The 18,023-nt window shown below is 36.7% G+C and overlaps 1 long non-coding RNA gene across 3 annotated transcripts; it reads right to left on the bottom strand.

Moving 5' to 3' along the window:
• Nucleotides 1–2,511: 2,511 nt before the first annotated feature.
• Nucleotides 2,512–16,650, bottom strand: LOC141367267 (uncharacterized). 3 transcript variants are annotated; one of them, XR_012371561.1, is made up of 9 exons: nucleotides 16,393–16,650; nucleotides 15,952–16,091; nucleotides 14,643–14,927; nucleotides 14,320–14,425; nucleotides 14,087–14,183; nucleotides 6,501–6,608; nucleotides 6,296–6,359; nucleotides 3,748–3,899; nucleotides 2,512–3,620 (listed from the first exon to the last, which is right to left on the bottom strand). It is a non-coding gene; the product is annotated as an uncharacterized lncRNA (long non-coding RNA). The 3 variants fall into 3 exon arrangements; XR_012371562.1 differs by having other exon boundaries at nucleotides 3,748–3,896; XR_012371563.1 differs by having other exon boundaries at nucleotides 3,748–3,862.
• Between the last annotated feature and the right edge of the window lie 1,373 nt (nucleotides 16,651–18,023).

Raw genomic sequence — 18,023 nt, 5'->3', positions numbered from 1 at the left:
CATTGTTAGCTGTTATTTTGTTGTAAAGTTAGGAGCTCATTAAAAGGACATTACTTAACAAATAACATTTGATATACATTTATGATAATAATATAATTGCAATTAGCTACAGTGCATTTCTAGATTATTTTAAGGCCAAAGCCAGATGTAGTGATGGAAATCAAATGAACCAATTGCTTGGAAATTAGATTTTGAAGCGCTCGAAACACCTGCTGGTGAAGACCTAAAAGCAACAAGATCTCATCCCTAAACATTTTACACCATTTACCTTTTAATTATGCACGTTTGCCATTAAATCTTTCTATAAACAAAAAGGCAAAATGGTGTTATCAGTCATAAGGATGAATGTTTTATGAATTTGCATAATAAAACTCACCCGAGTTTATCCTACCCTATTAGACAGTGGTCATTTGTGATTAACTCCCCCTAGTGGTAACCCATCAGATTTTTGAAACAGTTATTACAAAAATGAAGCTTTCAGACTGGATATGGCGTCTAATTATCATTCTTTGTTATTTTCATAATTACAGACAACTATCAATTAACATTCTTTTAATCACTATTTTCTTTGATTCAGGGGGAGTTTATCAGACAGGGATTAGACTAGTCCTAGACTAAAATAAATTTAATAGATGTCTAAACTGAAAACAACTTGCACTGACATATCTTAAAATACATCAGTGTCGAAAAACTCGAAATTACTCGAAATGCAGACAACAAGTAATTTTTAGGTTAGGTTTAGTTTATATTTCCTTATTAAACTAAGACCTTGTCCTGATTTAAGATAATCCCTGTCCAGGAAACCACCCCTAAATGTCTTACTTCACCTTCTTTGACTTTGTGTCAAATACCTTTTTTCTTATAAAAATATACATTTCAATGAGCTTTACCATTCGAAATAATTCCTAACCCATTTTTTTAAATATCTAAAACACACTGTTAACAGGTGCACGTTAGCTTAGCTGGCATGCTAGTTTAGCACACCATCAAAACAGGAGAAATAATGGGATTAAAAACATATTTTTGCTTCAAACTCACATTATAACAGAAGTTGAGTTTTTAAAAAACATTTGTGAGCTGATGTGGTTTCAGATCGCAAAATTAAACTTTCTTATGGTATTGTTACAGTTTATTACCATACCCGAAATGACTGGAAGAACACAGATACAACACAATATATAATGTCAATCGTGTTTATTTTCTTCTTGTTTTACCAGATTTTCACACGGTTTGAGTTGTTATAAGTGGCAGAGATTTAGTTATGATACAGGAGGATGCTGTCACACATTGAAAAATACTGCTTTCATGCTAAAATACTTTGTATTATGCTCTTTAAGTATGGCATATTGACAGAGGCTGACACTACTTAAGTGTTTTACTTTCTACATAAAAGTACATTTTCAAGGATCTGTATTTTATCAGCGTTTTTCTTTGGAAAACGTATATACTTATATGACGCGCTGTTAAAAATTTTGCGAGGTGCGCGTCAGGCTACGCAGAGCTACGCACAGGCTACGGATAGCCTACGGCGTAGAACCTACGCACGACTATAAATCTGCCTTAAGTGTATTCGTACCGGACTGTTTCGGTACAGGGCTTTCGGCGCGTGCACATGTGCACCGAACGGCCAAATGCAGTCTTTTGTGTGCAGAACATAGGTTAATTTTCCACACGAACATATTAAGTGGCGGAAGTCTCCGCATTCAGCGCAAGTCTTCTGTCAAACATATAACATAATTCGGCCCGCTGAAAGATTTTTATTTACTTGGTTGTATATTCGTTTGATTATTGATGTAAACATTTACGCTTCGCGTCTAAAAGCACATGTGAAACGCGTGTCAACGCGCTGTTTTGTTCTTTCAAAAGTGCGTGAGAGGTTGCCCGTCTTTTGTTGCTACACAATCATGAGATGCGCTTTCTGTGACACGCGAGAATAACGGGATGCGTGATCGGATTTTTCATCTGCACCTACGTCAATCATATCATTGTCACAATGCGAACAGTTAATCTGGTCGGGACAGAGAAGAGCTGTAAAGTCACAGCTTACATTGGCGACACAAACAAAGATTAGAAGAAACGTGCAAAAGATAAAAGATGGCTATTTATGCAACACACTCATCTCAATGTGAGTGTATAATAAGTATATCATCATGTTGCTTGCTATGCAGTTACACATACAGCAATTATATTATTTTTACACAGAGATGGTACATAACCAATTTAATACTGTGACTTAAAAAAAATCCTAAATAAATCAAAACAGAAAATTTTGTTGGTGGCAAAAATGTAGGCTAATAGTTCATAAATGTATTCAGGACTTGAATTTGTTAGTTTACTGCAAGGTTTTAGTAGAAAAGTTTAAGAGAAGGTTAAGAAAAGACGTACCTACTGTTAATAAAATAATGTAAAAAGTATGTTATTAAGTGGAGAACTTTTCAATAAGGTACGAGAGGCTGTGCTGTATCGTGAATAAGTAACGGCTGCAACCCCTTCAGCCGTTGCTTGTTCACGGTGCGGCGCTTGCCTCGAGTGCCTTGTTGCTTTTATAAAACGGTTACCACATAATATTAAAGTAAAAAAAATATTAGTGCAACTTTCATGAAGTTAAATCAATAAAAGCATTCCTTCCGCTAGAAAAAATAGTCCCTGACTGCGAACAACAACATGAAAGCTCAAATAAAAACAACAAACTGTTCTCAGACTTTGTCTCATTAAATGTTTATGTGTTGCTAAGGGTGTTGCTAAGGGCGCAGTGATATTAAATAGACAGTTGGGTGAAGCGGTCATAGCAGTGTTTTATTGTGAATAAAGCACACCTATTGACCAATCAGAATCAAGGATTGGAACTAACCGTTTTATAAATATATATATATATATATATATATAAAATGCAATTTTCCTTTACAGTACCGAAAATGAACCGAACCGTGGCCTCAAAAACTGAGGTACGCACCGAACCGTGATTTTTGTGTACCGTTACACCCCTAGTAATAAGGTATTAAATTAATTTTAATATGCAATATAAAAGGAATACACACTATGACTCTACTAAAAAATGTTCACTACATTCTAAACCATAAAGTCAATTTTTTATAAGAGCTTCTCAGTGATTTTAGTCCCATCCGAATGCTTCATGTCAGTAATCATTACGGAATGTCAGTAAAGATTACGGCAACTTTTACCGTTTCGTCATTTCCTGTAATTTTGGGTATTTTCTTTTCAAATATAGAAGCACTTAAAGAAGCATTCACTTGCGTTCTAGGCGGTGAAACAAGTCAATGTTTTACTGAGATTTCTAATCCCGTGCAAATTGACTATCAGTATACAGACGTCCTGTGGTAAAATTACATTACTCCATCTACCCTCGTAAAACGAATCCCGTCTGAATCATAGACTGTAAGGCCAGAATAAGTCATGTAGAGTAAAAATACACTTACTCTTTGGAGATGACGTAGGAAGTTGAAGACAGGTGGGGTCGCACCATCTCTAAGCCTGACAATCTGACCCATCCTGTCAAAATCATCAGGCTTGAAGTGCTCACTACAGACTCTGTCACAACAAAACCCTCCCGTTTTATAGCAACTTCCTATTGCCTCCTCATGCCTGTATCACTGGGAAACCTTCAAATGTGAAGAAAAAACAGCGAAAGATCATGAGAGAGAGAGAGAGAGTACCAGTTCCTGCTGAACATTGACATAATATTATAAATAATGACGTAAAATAACCAAAATGATTGTTCAATCTTACGGGCATAGTTGCTTTCTTTCCGTTAACTCAGATTGACTCTGGTGCTAGCGTACAGTGAGGAGACCCATCCAATATGGCGTCGACGCTTGATGCGTTCCAGCACGTCATGAGGTGTCTATGTATATAATGTCTATGGTTTTCACTGGACTCTGCTTCAGTGGTTGAACAAATGACAAGAGATACAGTTGTGTTCAAAATTATTCAACCCCCAATGCTGTTAAGGGTTTTAGGGAATTTAGTGTACATTTGTAATTGTATTCAGAATGAAATCCTACAATGACTTCTTAAAGAACCATATGCAACTAAAATGACATCAATTGGTTTTGTAATATAGTAGTAAATGTTTCTTTTGTGAATTCTTCATTGACACAATTATTCAACCCCTTAAAGAACTACCACTCTGAAGAACAGTGCCCGGTTGCATGAAAGTCCTTAAGCTAAGAAATCCCTTAAATATAAGGTTAAGGGTGCCCTTAATAAAAAATGGGTTGCAAGAAAAACCTTTAAGTGAACCTTAAGGCTGTCAATAAGTATTTACCCTTAAATGCTAAAGTATTACCTTAAGTTCTGCTATGCGTTGCTACAAAGTCCTTAAGTCCCATTTTCCCTTAAAAACTTAAGGGACCATAACAGGTCCCTTAAGGTCACACGCGATGGCTGATTTTATGGTTATTTAAGAAAATAAAGTACCAGCGCGCATTTCTAACATTCGAAATAATCCCTAGAGAAAAGTGATGCGCATTTATTAGGAGAATAGCGGTTTGATCGTCCGTCAATCTAAAGTGTTTCCAGTTTGAATTACTTTCAGGTTTTATACATGCGGCACTTTACAGTCTGTTATTTGCGATGTTTCATTGTACACAAATGCGCCGTCTGTTCAGCTGCGTGCGTTGATTTGTTTACGCTGTGAGATTTTGTAACTATAGAAACCGCTTCTCCGCTGCCGTGTTTTGGCAGAAACTACCGTAAAATACTTAGTATAAACACTTAGGTAAGGGTGACAGTTAAGACCTTTTTTGCAACGCTCTTAAATAAATCCCTTACCTCAGGGATTTTTTCTCCCTCAGGGAAACCCTCACTTAAGGAGTTTCATGCAACCGGGCACAGAGGTTCATTGAAGTGTTTTCAATCAGGTATTGAAAACACCTATGGATGTCAGGGAACAGCAATAAAGCCTAATAAGCACCAATTAGGCAGCTTTAAAATGACTGTGATACTCAACTCCTTCTAAACATTTACTGGTGTGGTTACAAACATGGTAAAGTCAAAAGAATGGTCCAGGAAGACAAGAGAAGAGGTGATTAATCTTCACAGGAAGGGCAATGGCTATAAGAAGATTGCAAAGATGTTAAACATACCAAGAGACACCATAGGAAGCATCATTCGCAAATTCAAGGCAAAGGGCACTGTTGAAACGCTTCCTGGTTGTGGCAGAAAAAAAGATGCTAACTGCGACTGCTGTGCGCTATCTGAAGCGTAGAGTGGAAAAAAGTCCCCGTGTGACTGCTGAGGAACTGAGAAAAGATTTGTCAGATGTGGGTACTGAAGTTTCTGCTCAGACAATACGGCGCACCCTGCGTACTGAAGGCCTCCATGCCAGAACTCCCAGGCGCACCCCCTTGCTGTCTCCAAAGAATAAGAAGAGTCGACTGCAGTATGCCAAAAGTCACGTGGACAAACCACAGAAGTTTTGGGATAGTGTTCTGTGGAAAATTAGAACTGGTTGGGCCCATGGATCAACGCTATGTTTGGAGGAGGAAAAACAAGGCCTATGAAGAAAAGAACACCTTGCCTACTGTGAAGCATGGTGGGAGGTCAATCATGCTTTGGGGCTGTTTTGCTTCTGCAGGTACAGGGAAACTTCAGCGTGTGCAAGGTACCATGAATTCTCTTCAGTACCAGGAGATATTGGATGACAATGTGTTGCAGTCCGTCACAAACCTGAGGCTTGGGAGACGTTGGACCTTTCAACAGGACAATGATCCCAAGCATACCTCCAAATCCACTAGAGCATGGTTGCAGAAAAAAGGCTGGAACATTTTGAAGTGGCCATCGCAGTCACCAGACTTAAATCCGATTGAGAACCTCTGGTGGGACTTAAAGAAAGCAGTTGCAGTGCGCAAGCCTAAGAATGTGACTGAACTGGAGGCTTTTGCCCATGATGAATGGGCGAAGATACCTGTAGATCGCTGCAAGACACTTGTGTCAAGCTATGCTTCACGTTTAAAAGCTGTTTTAACTGTAAAAGGATGTTGTACTAAGTACTAAGATTGAATGTCAATTGGGGGTTGAATAAAACTGAAAAAGATGTGAGCATAGAAAAGACATTTGTGGTTATTTCATTATAAATGTTATGTTATTTTTTTTCTGACCTACACATGCCTCTTTGATGTAATTGTAAGCAGGATGACTGAATGATCAAAATCAATGTCAAACCGGCCAAAACAATCAATTTCAGTTGGGGTTGAATAATTTTGAACACAACTGTAGGTATATTGATATGATACAGAGTAATGTTTAATGTAAGAACATTCTCACAGCTTCATACATTTGCAAAGTGAAGTTGTCCAGGGAACAGCACACTACCACCTTCGTATCAGAGGAATGGCATTCTGAAAAAAAGATAATAATTATAATAAGAAAAAATACTTCTATATATACTTTATATACTATACATACATACTATATTCTGCCTAAATAGTGTAAATTAGGTCATACAAACACAGCTGAGATTTGATGACTCCTTTACTGACCTGACACAAATTGAGAAAAACATCATCTAACCCAGGGGTGGGCAACAGTTTTAGCCTGAGGGCCACAGTTACTTTGGCAAAGTTAGCGGAGGGCCACACTTGGGAAAACTGCAATTAAACATAGTAACATGATTAAATGGTAAAAATTAATTCAATGCGAATATGTATAAGGCTACTCTACAGTTACTTTGACACCCTATATCAAGGCCTGATATTTATTTTTGCTAGGCCTGTCTGACCTAGGCTACTCTAACATTACAATAACTGGATTAAATTTCAAGGATTAATTTCCTACCCTGCATATTGTTCAACTGTCATTCATACTACAGCAATACACACACACTCAGACGATTTTTTATTACTATTATAATTTCTTTTATATTTTATTTTATATTGACAACCACAGTGTTTCCCACAGGATCTTAAGAGACAGTGGGGTGATGACGTCACACATCGATTAGCATTTATGTGACATCATTGCGTCGTTTTGTACTCTTTGATTTGTCACATTATATTGCATTTAAAGGTAGGGTAACAGATTTGATCCTGAAACATTTTTTGTTATGCTGGTTAAAAGTCTCCTTACATCCTGATAGCAATCACTGTGTTAAGTTGTTTAAATGTATTTGTAGAAATTTATGTCATCTGTGAAAGGCGTAGGACCAAAAAATGTTCAACAAATCATAGATTTCGGTCCGAACGGACGTTTCCATTTTTGTCCCTCATACGTAAGCATAATTTAAATGCCCACCGTGCAGCGAGTCCACGCAGACACCATACGTCATCGGCGCGTTCACGTGCGCTCACCTCCTGCCTGTAAACAGTAAGAACAGCAAACTTTTCTGCTAAATTGACAACCTACACAGGAGGCACAAAACTAAAGGCATCTTTTATAACAACAACAGCAAAAACTGCCTGGATCAGCAAGAGCAAAACCCCAAATGAACATCGGTAACTTTACTGCTTTACCACGAGATGCAAACAGCTACAGGACGCAAAGGGTCTGAAAGAGGTGTTGCACAGTTTATTTTGGTAAGGTAGGTACGCGATATGTTTGTATTGAGATGGATTCAGATATTCTACTTTGATGAAACATTGTGTTGCTTATGAAATTTGAGTTCGTTTACGGATTAGCGTAACGATATAGTTACTACGTCTACACAACCGAACGTGTGCTTAAACTAATTCTGATGTAAACCAGTTGTTTGGTTATTTTGGCAGTGTTATTCGACTTTGTACTGCAAAGTTTTCTCACTGCTGAATGAGACATGAGATGTGACCGTCTGATCTGTGCGTGTTCATGTGTTTTGGAAGAGGCGTGACTTTGGATGGCGGTTTGACTTGAGAGTGGGATCGGGATTTCATTGCTAGGCGGCTACCGTTAGCATTTTTCAAAATGTGTTACCCTACCTTTAACACAACTGAATGCTATTTTTTTTACATATTATCTATTCTTTGTCTATAAAATAGTGACTAAACAGGACCCAGTAACAACCCACGACCCAGTAACTCTTTGTTTAATCAAACCAGCTCTTTCTTTAACTGCTGCAAAAACGCAACATCGTCTGAAAAAAATCATCATACATTTACATTGAGGCTGTACTAATGTTGCTCTTCTCATCAGTGTTGTTGTGTTATGAGCGCTTTTTTATTTTAAATACGAGTGGTAGTTTTATTGTATATCGCAGACAATTTGTTGCAAATTCAGAAATATGAGAGAATACACGGTTGCTGTTACGTGCACGGGCATACCGCATCATAGGCAGGGAGAGAGCTCGGACACAGAACTGGTATATGTGGGAAACACTACTGCTATGGTCTACGATTTCAAAGATTGTTCATTATTAATAACCTCGTTTAGATGCTGGTTATGGTTCTACAGTAACATCCTAACAATATGAAGAGAAAAAAGAATTTAAAAAATCCATTCAGTCTATTGGGTGTATGGTAGCAGATAAGTTGACCAATGTAAACTGTCCGGCCGGATAGCTTACATTGGTTAACTGCTCTCATCCAATCCCTGCTACATTTGAAAATCCACCTCGTGCTCGAGTCTCCACCCCATCGCACACCACCCCGCCCCTCTCCTGCCTGCGACATGAAATTTGTGTCAGTGTATGGTAGCTAGCGAAGCAGCAACATCTCACTAATGGAAAAAAAACTAAACGACAGCAGCAAGCAGCCCCTGCTTGTCCCTACAGTAAAGGTTGGAAGAAAAAGGAAGTCTGTTGAAGAAAGAGCAGAGGTTAAAAAAATTTGAAAAACGCCGGACTCTAAGTAGAATCAATATATGGTCCGCCATTGACTGTTGGAGGAAGCTTCAGGGAGATTTGGGGTTGAAAACCGACGCCGACACGGCAGACTTTTGTTGAACAGGTACGCATTTATATATACTTTTATTGTGTGAGGTGTTACATAAATATCTTTTTATGAGTACATGCTGTCGTTCGGCATCGGAATGTTAGCCGTTTAACATCGCATATCACGGGTCAAAGTAATTATATTTACTAAGATTGTGTGAGGTGTTCTATAGTATTATCAATCTGACTACATGCTGATGCTGCTGGTCGGCATCAGAATGTTAGCCGTTTAGCATCGCGTATCACGGGTCAAAAAAATTATATTTACAAAGATTGTGTGAGGTGTTACATAAATATGATATTATCAGTCTGACAACATGCCCATGCTGCCAGTCGGCATTGGAATGTTAGCCGTTTAGCATCGCGTATCACGGGTCAAAGTAATTATATTTATAAAGTCATTTCTTGAAGCTCATGAGGGGAAACGTATGCCAAACGTTGTTGTGAAAGTAAATAACGTCAATTACAATCATAATTGTAATTGTTCATTCCTTCAAGCCTTTATGTGTTTACTGCTCGGTAAATCTGATGTTTACTACCAGTGATCACAGCTTGAATGAGTGACGTTGTTCAGGTCGTTTCCCTGTGGGAGGGATCAGGTAGCACAGAGGGGCGGGATGAGTTTTTTAAAACTTACTAACCGTCTCAGGCTTTCTAGACCGATTTTCAACATCGTAGACTACAGCTTTAAGACATGACTCATGATGATTATGATCAGCCGTCTTCTCTGTTATAACATCCGTGACTGTTGACATTAACGCGAAAAAGAAAGTACAGGAACGTGGAGTTAAAATACTTTTTACTGTTATGTGAGAGAGGCGCGCTGGCGCTGCACGTAAAACAGAGAGGGGAGGGGCGCGCGCTGTTGAGGCGCTGACCGCAACGAGAGAGAGAGAGAGAGAGAGAGCGAGAAGGCATGCTGACCGCTCACTGCAATGAATTAAGACGTTTTCAATGGTAAAAAAAGTGTAAATGTGAATCATGAAAAATCTATATGGCGGCCAGTGTTGATTCTGTCACTGATAAATATATGGGAAAGATATGGGAAACACTGCAACCATGACAGTTTCATCGAAATTGCGAGTGCATCGCGAGGGCCGGATTGAAGCACTATGCGGGCCGGATCTGGCCCCGGGCCATATATTGCCCATGTATGATCTAACCTTTCTAACACTGACATATTTTACAAGTGCAGTACAAGACCAAAAGCATGAAATGTGCAACAGTTATTCTTGTTAAAAAGTACTGTTTATTAAAATTAGCATATCTCAGACTCGATTCCACCCGTGAATTAGATTAATTTTTACTTTTTTTTGTGGTAAACTATAGCCTAAAATAACTCCGACCGCATCTGCTCTTTGGCCCCATTTCGGTCAGAATCCCCATCATGAGGTCAAATGTACTTCAAGCAACTGTTTCACAAGCTCATCACATCAGAGTTGTGTTTTCCGTTAGATGGATATTAAAAAAGTGCTATCAGATAGATGGTGGACATGGCAATATGCACAATAACCACTGATCTATGACTGGATTGCGCATAGAACGCTTAACGTAACACGGTGAAACGTGAACGTCAGAACCAGCCGCCTCACAAACGACCGGCGTTTGGATCTAATGACGCTCTTCACTCCTCAACTTGGTAGAACAAATTGTAAAATGTATTGTGAAAAAAAACGATGAGAAAAAAAAATGGGAATAGTAAATAAAATTATATTGGACATAAGTTATAAGAATAAATGAAATATTGTTAACAGTCGTGGTGTGCGTAACTAGGCAACCACGTTTTCGTTCACGTTGCATGACGTCATCGAAGTATGTCCCAGAACGTGCATACTCTTTTGCTACACACTCAAAATTATGTACGTTTTCCCCACAAAAACAGTACATACTTTTAGGTCGTAGTATAAGTAGGTGAATTGGGACTCAGCACTTCCATTCAAAATCATGTTTTAAATTCACCCGCTTTACAGCGTATCAGTCACGCAAGATTATTTTTAGGATATGTGTAAATAAACTAACTGTTAATTCTGGTGTTATTTGCAATGTTTATGATTTAATCGGGCAAGAAAATGGATTTATAAAAAAAATGTTAAGGTGAGTGTGTCTGCTGCGTTCTGTTAATGACACGGGTATAAATAAAGTTTTTTTTGACATTCAGCTACACGGTCAGAGTTATTTTTCTAAATAAGTTTAGGTAACTTGTAAGTTTAGATAACATAAAACCAGCAAATTATTGCATGCACATACGGTACAAAGTATGATTATTTATTTAGATTTCAGAATGAGCACGTTTGTCATTAATATTAAATATGCTGCGGTCTGACTGCTGATCTGATACTGTAATGAAAATGGATGTATAATAACTGATTAAAAACTAAAATGTACAACTTTCAGTAAATAACTATCTACATGCTTAGGACGTTTGTGTTGTAATAAAGTACAGGATAACTTCAGATATAAAAACGAAGACTAGTAAAGTGATGTTTTATTATTAAAATCTGATCGCGTCCATTGATTTAATGGAATGTTTGGGTATAATACCAACATGGCGGCGCGGTGGCTTCACAGTTGTGACGTCATGCGCAATCCAGTCATTTATATAGATCAGTGACAATAACCCCAGGGCACCCAGTATTTTCCACACAAACAACATCCTGAAGGCTATCTCTGTTTTCATATTTTTAATTCATCCATCAATACAGAAAATGCGTTTGATTTTCAGATTTTTCTTTCCAGCATATTGTTATTCTTTTTTACTCAGCAAATTATTATTCTTATTATTGGTATACTATGAGTATGATGTTACACTTATGAGTATATTAGCCTCCTTTATACCTGTTAATGTCATTGTAGTGCGAGTCTTAAATGCATGTGACTCACGTTTTGTCATCAGACAAGAAATGTCAGAGAGCAGAGGAGTTGACCTTTTATGTGTAATCTCCAGGATTATTGTATAAGGGTGACATCAACATTCACTGCACAAGCTGACACACCATAATAACACTATAACCTCTATGAAAACATGGCATAGGGGATCCACTGACCTCTTACAACCCACACAGAAATGGCACACAGTCCATCATCCTTCCGTAGAACTTCAGTCCTCTTTGACATCAGTCCTGGACAACAACTGGTTTCCTTGAATGAATGAGTTGAATTTTGCAATGAACATATGGAATTCGAATGACAAGAAAATTTTACAGAGCAATTTCTTCGATTGTCAAAATATAAATCTCATTATTCATTTTGACCATATATGCAGTTTTATTCCCTTTTCATTATTAAATGATCATAAATTAATAGACATGCTTTCTAAAATTTGTTTATTATTATTTAACACAAGTATTTATTTTGCCATGCAGCACTTGAAAGTCTCAACTGCATTGTTTCTTATATCTTACACCATATGACATATACTGTAGGTATTGTAAATTATATCATATCATAACAAAAAATTTAAAATATCATCTAAAAATACCACAAACATTGTGTTGTTTGTATAACAGCAAGTGTAGGAGTCATTCAGTCTAGACAGTTTTTTTGTACTGTGGCATTTTGTTTTGCCTGAATATGTACTAACAGAGCTGTGTCAAGGTACAGCAATTTTTTATTTATTTCATCAATTATTATTTCATTTTTTCACACAAGTCAGTTTACTTGGCCTGATTTTTGTAAATTAGTAATGTTATATTATTAGGCATATTGATAATTAAATCACCTGTAAACAAAAACAATATGCTAAAATAGTTTAAGTAACTTTCAACCAGAGTCGTATAATAAGAGAGTTAGGACACTCACATAGACGTCCGTTGGAAGAATGGAATGCGGAAGTAACAGCGTGTTATGTAGTGACCCATAGTTCCAAACGCAGCACTGAAGCCCATTCATTTCAATGACACCTGCTGGTAAATCGATGAAATTACTGTTTCTCCCTACATTTTCGGACATTTCATGAATATCGTCAACATTGATATTTTATGAACTCTCCTGTAGGTAATGATTATCGTTAATAATAACTAGTAAAATTTTTATATTTTAATGAGTTGTGTATAATGTATGAATAATATAGATTTAATGGTTTAATATTTTATTACTGGTGGCCATATCATATCTTTTATATCTATTACGAGTAACACTAGGGGGCAACAGCGAGAAGCTAAATGCCTTATAAGAAAGTCACACTGCTTCACAATGCTGCTATGCGTTTCATTTTGTGTTTGGTAGGTAATATTAGTGATGTATCCTCGAAAATCATGCATAATTATATTAACATTTAATGTCTACTATAAATATAATTAAATATGAATTTAGTGTGTTTCTGTTATGTTTCACTGTTACAAATAACTGCATTGGCTATCTTTTCTGTGATTTTAATATAGTCAAAGTGTAGGAATTATGTTTTTAGCAGATTGATAGCCATTTATATAGCCATATTTTTGCTACAAAAAAAAAAGATAAACTGTGTTGCTGTAGTTGTTATACATAACCAGTTATCTTTGGGTCACCATTAACTGTTTATCTTTATTAACTGATTTACTGTATTTCCATCACTCCCTAGTAAAAAAAACGTTATACACATAGTAAGTATAGTAATAAATTCACATTACAAGATAATATTTAACTAAAATAGCTGAAAACCTATGCAAACAGATTGACCGCCCAGCTTGGTTTGGAACTGTAGAACGTTAAATGAATCACGTGACCGCGTGGCGGCAAGATCAAAGTGTGTCGTTACTCTCTCTTTATATGACTCTGCTTTCAACCATTTCACTGAAATTATAGTTTTTATATTTTTGTAAAGATTTACTTACGTTTACTTAATATTTACTACAATGCAACATGTAAAACAAATAGCTCTTTTCACGAGAGGGTGCTCGCTGCAGAGCCAAATGGGAAGAGCTGGAGCAAATAACTGTATTGACATGAACTAACATTAACAATAATTAATACTTGCTGAAAAACTATATTGTTGATTGTTTTTTCATGTTAGCTAATACATTTACTAATGTTTACTAATACAACCTTATTGTATTACCAAAATCATCTGATTAATTCAAAAAAATAAATAAATACATTATTAATAATAAATAAGATTAGGTTTGTACGTAAATGTGAAAGCATTTGCTGTAAAAATGATATTGCAAATTTAAATGGAATATTGACTGTAACTTAGTAGGATAGTTTCAACCTTTATGATAGGCTATGCATAATGAATAAGTCTCCTACTCTTTTCTCTTTTGCAGCCCATCTTCCCAGTAAAGTGGTCTCCTTCACCCACTCACAGGTCAGCTGAATGTTTCTCATCACCGCTGAGTTCTGTGTGCTATATAAGAATTCCAATATTAATTTAATTAATAATGAAGTGCTCCTTATAAACACATTCATAAAACAGGAAAGGTTAATACACAAATTAACAAGTTAAACAAGTCAAGCAATACATAAACCTTCCCTCTACATACATTGATTTCTGGTGTCTGGGTGATTGATCTCCGTGACATCTGACTCAGGTGGTGTGAATTTCATCTGGATATGTTAGTTCCTGGGTGAGGGAGTTGTGGGACTTGGCTGTGTGAAGAGGCAAACATTGGAATGTTTTTGGGCATGCATTGCTTTATTTGTATGTGTTGTCTGCATACACAACTTGGTACTGAATTCTTTCTTAATACTCCATCCACTACAGATATTTAAAAAGTTTACAAGTAAGAAGAAGTTCCAATGGCTGGGCGAAATGGTTTTGCAGTTTTCTATAGTAATAAAACAATAATTAATATTGATTATTTACGAGCAGTCGCAGGTAAATAATGGCATAATGCTGCTGGGGTAAAGGTGGTATTGCTGATCCTGGAGGTGGTACTGCTGATGCTGAGAATAGAGGTGGTGATGCTGATGCTGGGGATGAAGGTGGTGCTGCTGGCAATGGAGACTGTCCAGAATCCAGTTGCTGGATTTTTACACATTTTAAAATGTGCACTAATACTTTCATGTCTGATTACTGTTGATGTACAGTAACAGCAGTGAAAGTGTAATGATAACCTGCACTTTGGACCACACTTGATGATGATAAAATCTAAAATGTAGAAAGAATAAATTAGCTTAATTGTCTTGTTTACATGTTTTATATAGTGCATCGCATATGAACAGCTTTTGTGATGATTCACCTTGCTCAAGAGCACAACAACATTAAGAGTATTTATATACATGTTTTTAACTTGTCATAAGCAGTGTTGGGGGTAACACATTACAAGTAATGCACATTATGTAATAATTTTACTTTTCTGAAGTGAAAGTAACATAAGCATTACTTTCCACGAAAGTAACTAAGTAAAGCAATTAGTTACTTTTTGGGGAGTAACTTAAACCGTAACTAAACCCCTGGTCAAAGCCTGACTCCACCCACTGGCAATATTTGAAAACTGCAAGAAAAGTGGGCAGATCCCAAGGAGATAGAGGGGACGAACTGGTGTGAGGTGAGATCGTAACAAGGGCGTGGTGATCTTGAACCTGCTTACGTCACGAGCAATGTTCCCTCTAATTTTTTTCAACACTGAGCAAATTCTTTTTTTTCTGAGTGCAGATTTCAGTACTGTGAGCAATTCGCAACCACACGACCTGCTGAAAATGACCACGAGCCTGCGTTGACCATAGGAAATTCAAAGAGATGGCAGTGTAGCGTGTAACTGGGTTTAGTGTATACACACGTATAATGTTCAATGTGGGCCTGTGTATAAATCCCAATACATGTAATTAACACTCTTTTTGAATATACCAGGTACCTGGGTTTAGCAGATTGAACCGTTCAACTCAAGCTGAAAATCAGTTCTCATATACTACAGTGCAAATAAATAAATAAAATACTTGTAAAAGTGTAACACTGTTTCATTTTGTTTGTAATCCAAATTCATGATTCACTTAAATGACTCAGTTGGGTTGAATTCATGAATCAATTGATTCGGTTCAAAGGAAATAGTTCAAATAGTTCAGTTCAAATTCAGTGTCCTTTGAAGAAAATCCAAGAAAATACGGAAAATTAAGTTTCAGCGAATTCACGTCCTAGTAGTTGTCTGAAACAAAAAGGAAAAATATCCTCCTACCAGTTCTGATGAGTTCAAAGCACAGTTCTGGTTGGCTCGCTTTTTTGTATACACCTTCAGTATATACTTAATTGTCTCGCGTGTCCAAGATGGAGCAGGAGAACTTCACAGATGTTCGCAATTCTCACAAAAAAACCAGCCTTGTAAAAACACAAGGCAGAACAGTAATTAATCTTCAATTCAACAGATTTATCAATAAGCATCATGTAAACATTTCAAATATCAACCTAACTCATGGTTTCAACACTTAATGAACATATTGACACTTAAAATGTTATTTTTTTAATCACATTTACGTTACTTGACTGTTAAATTTCAAATGTAAATAGCTTCAGCTCGTTCGTTATATACCAACGGCCAATGTAATAAAACTCATAGTTTGCTGCCAAATTTGCAACACATATGCCATAATGTCAAGTTAATATTTAGAATATAACTCACCAAAGCATACATTTTAACTTCTTATTTAAAAAAAGAAGTTAATTCGCAGTGTTTTGATGCTCTGTGATTCTGCATCTGCCTCCGTTCTAATTCTCTATTTTGCTCTCTCCTCACTCTAGCGACAGCTTTTCCAAGTTATCGCATCACTTCAGGAATTCAATAATTTGTTTTAAATCACTGTTTTGAATCACTTTTTCCTCTTAATAAATATTTTAGTTTCTTGAAATCGCCCCGTGCAGCTGCTCATCTGACTCGTTTCACTCTGTGCTCGTGCTGGCACCTGTGTGAACTGAATGCGCTGCTACCATTGGCTCATAAAAGTGTCTGTCACCGTAGCAAGATCAGCGATTGGTTGAAAGTTTCTTCTCCTTCTAGAACACTCGCCTTCTCTCTCTCTTAATTCTTTTACAAATGCAAATGCATCAATGTTTATGTGCGGTCTGAAAAATGTGCGCGGTCTGACAAATCTATTGCGCGGCCACTTTGACTGGCCTGCGCGGCCGCGCGCGTAACACATTACAAGTAATGCACATTATGTAATAATTTTACTTTTCTAAAGTGAAAGTAACATAAGCATTACTTTCCACGAAAGTAACTAAGTAAAGCAATTTAGTAGTATTTAAAGCGTAACTAAACCCCTGGTCAAAGCCTGACTCCACCCACTGGCAATATTTGAAAAATGCAAGAAAAGTGGGCAGATCCCAAGGAGATAGAGGGGACGAACTGGTGTGAGGTGAGATCTTAACAAGGGCGTGGTGATCTTGAATCTGCTTACGTCACGAGTCATTTTTTATACATATCTATGATTTTTTGGACCCAACATCCAATAGTTAAATTCAACTGCAGTAGCCACCGTTTAACCTGAAGAGGGCAGCACTCAGACGTTTTTACACCATATATTGTAGTATTGATTGAAACACTTTATATCCAAATGTCAAACAACTTACTAAAATCAACGGACGGCACTAATAAAGCCCTATTCTTACAGACCATTAACTAAAAAAAAGTTGGTTTAGGGTTTAGTTACGCTTTAATATTGTAATGTATTACGTTTAAAAGTAACTTTCCCCAACACTGCTCATAAGTAATGTAATGCAGAAAAACTATAACAACAATAACTAAAGTGTAGTACAGTTTAATAAATAACACAGGATAATAATAAATAAACAATATGTTTTAGTTTTAAATGCAAGGAAGAAATTACCATGACATGGACAAACAGAAAGGTTCAACAAACATGTTGTTTTTTATACAGAGTATAATTAAAATAGGTAATTTACAGATTATTTACAGTAGGCACAGTGATATTTTTTCCAGCACACTGTGCATCTCTCGAAAGACAGCAGTACCTGTGCAGGCACAACAAATATTTAAATACAATAATTTATTGAAAATACTACGCACCACTTGTGGGGGATGGGGGAATGTCATAGATATGTACAGTAAATGTCGCCTTGGCTAGGGCAGTTCATTGAACCAAATTAATCTGAAATTACTTATAAAATATAAGTACACTCAATTGATAAATTATAAGTACACTCAACTTAAAAAATATATCTGGAGTTAGATAAATTAATTGTGTGCATCATAATAAAATTAAGTAAATTCAACATAACATTTTTTTCAGTGAA

This window comes from Misgurnus anguillicaudatus, chromosome 10, assembly GCF_027580225.2.
Source record: "Misgurnus anguillicaudatus chromosome 10, ASM2758022v2, whole genome shotgun sequence".
In the NCBI taxonomy this organism is placed as follows: Eukaryota; Metazoa; Chordata; class Actinopteri; order Cypriniformes; family Cobitidae; genus Misgurnus; species Misgurnus anguillicaudatus.
The sequence above is the reverse complement of the archived record's forward strand: the minus strand, read 5'-3'. Positions and strand labels throughout refer to the sequence as shown.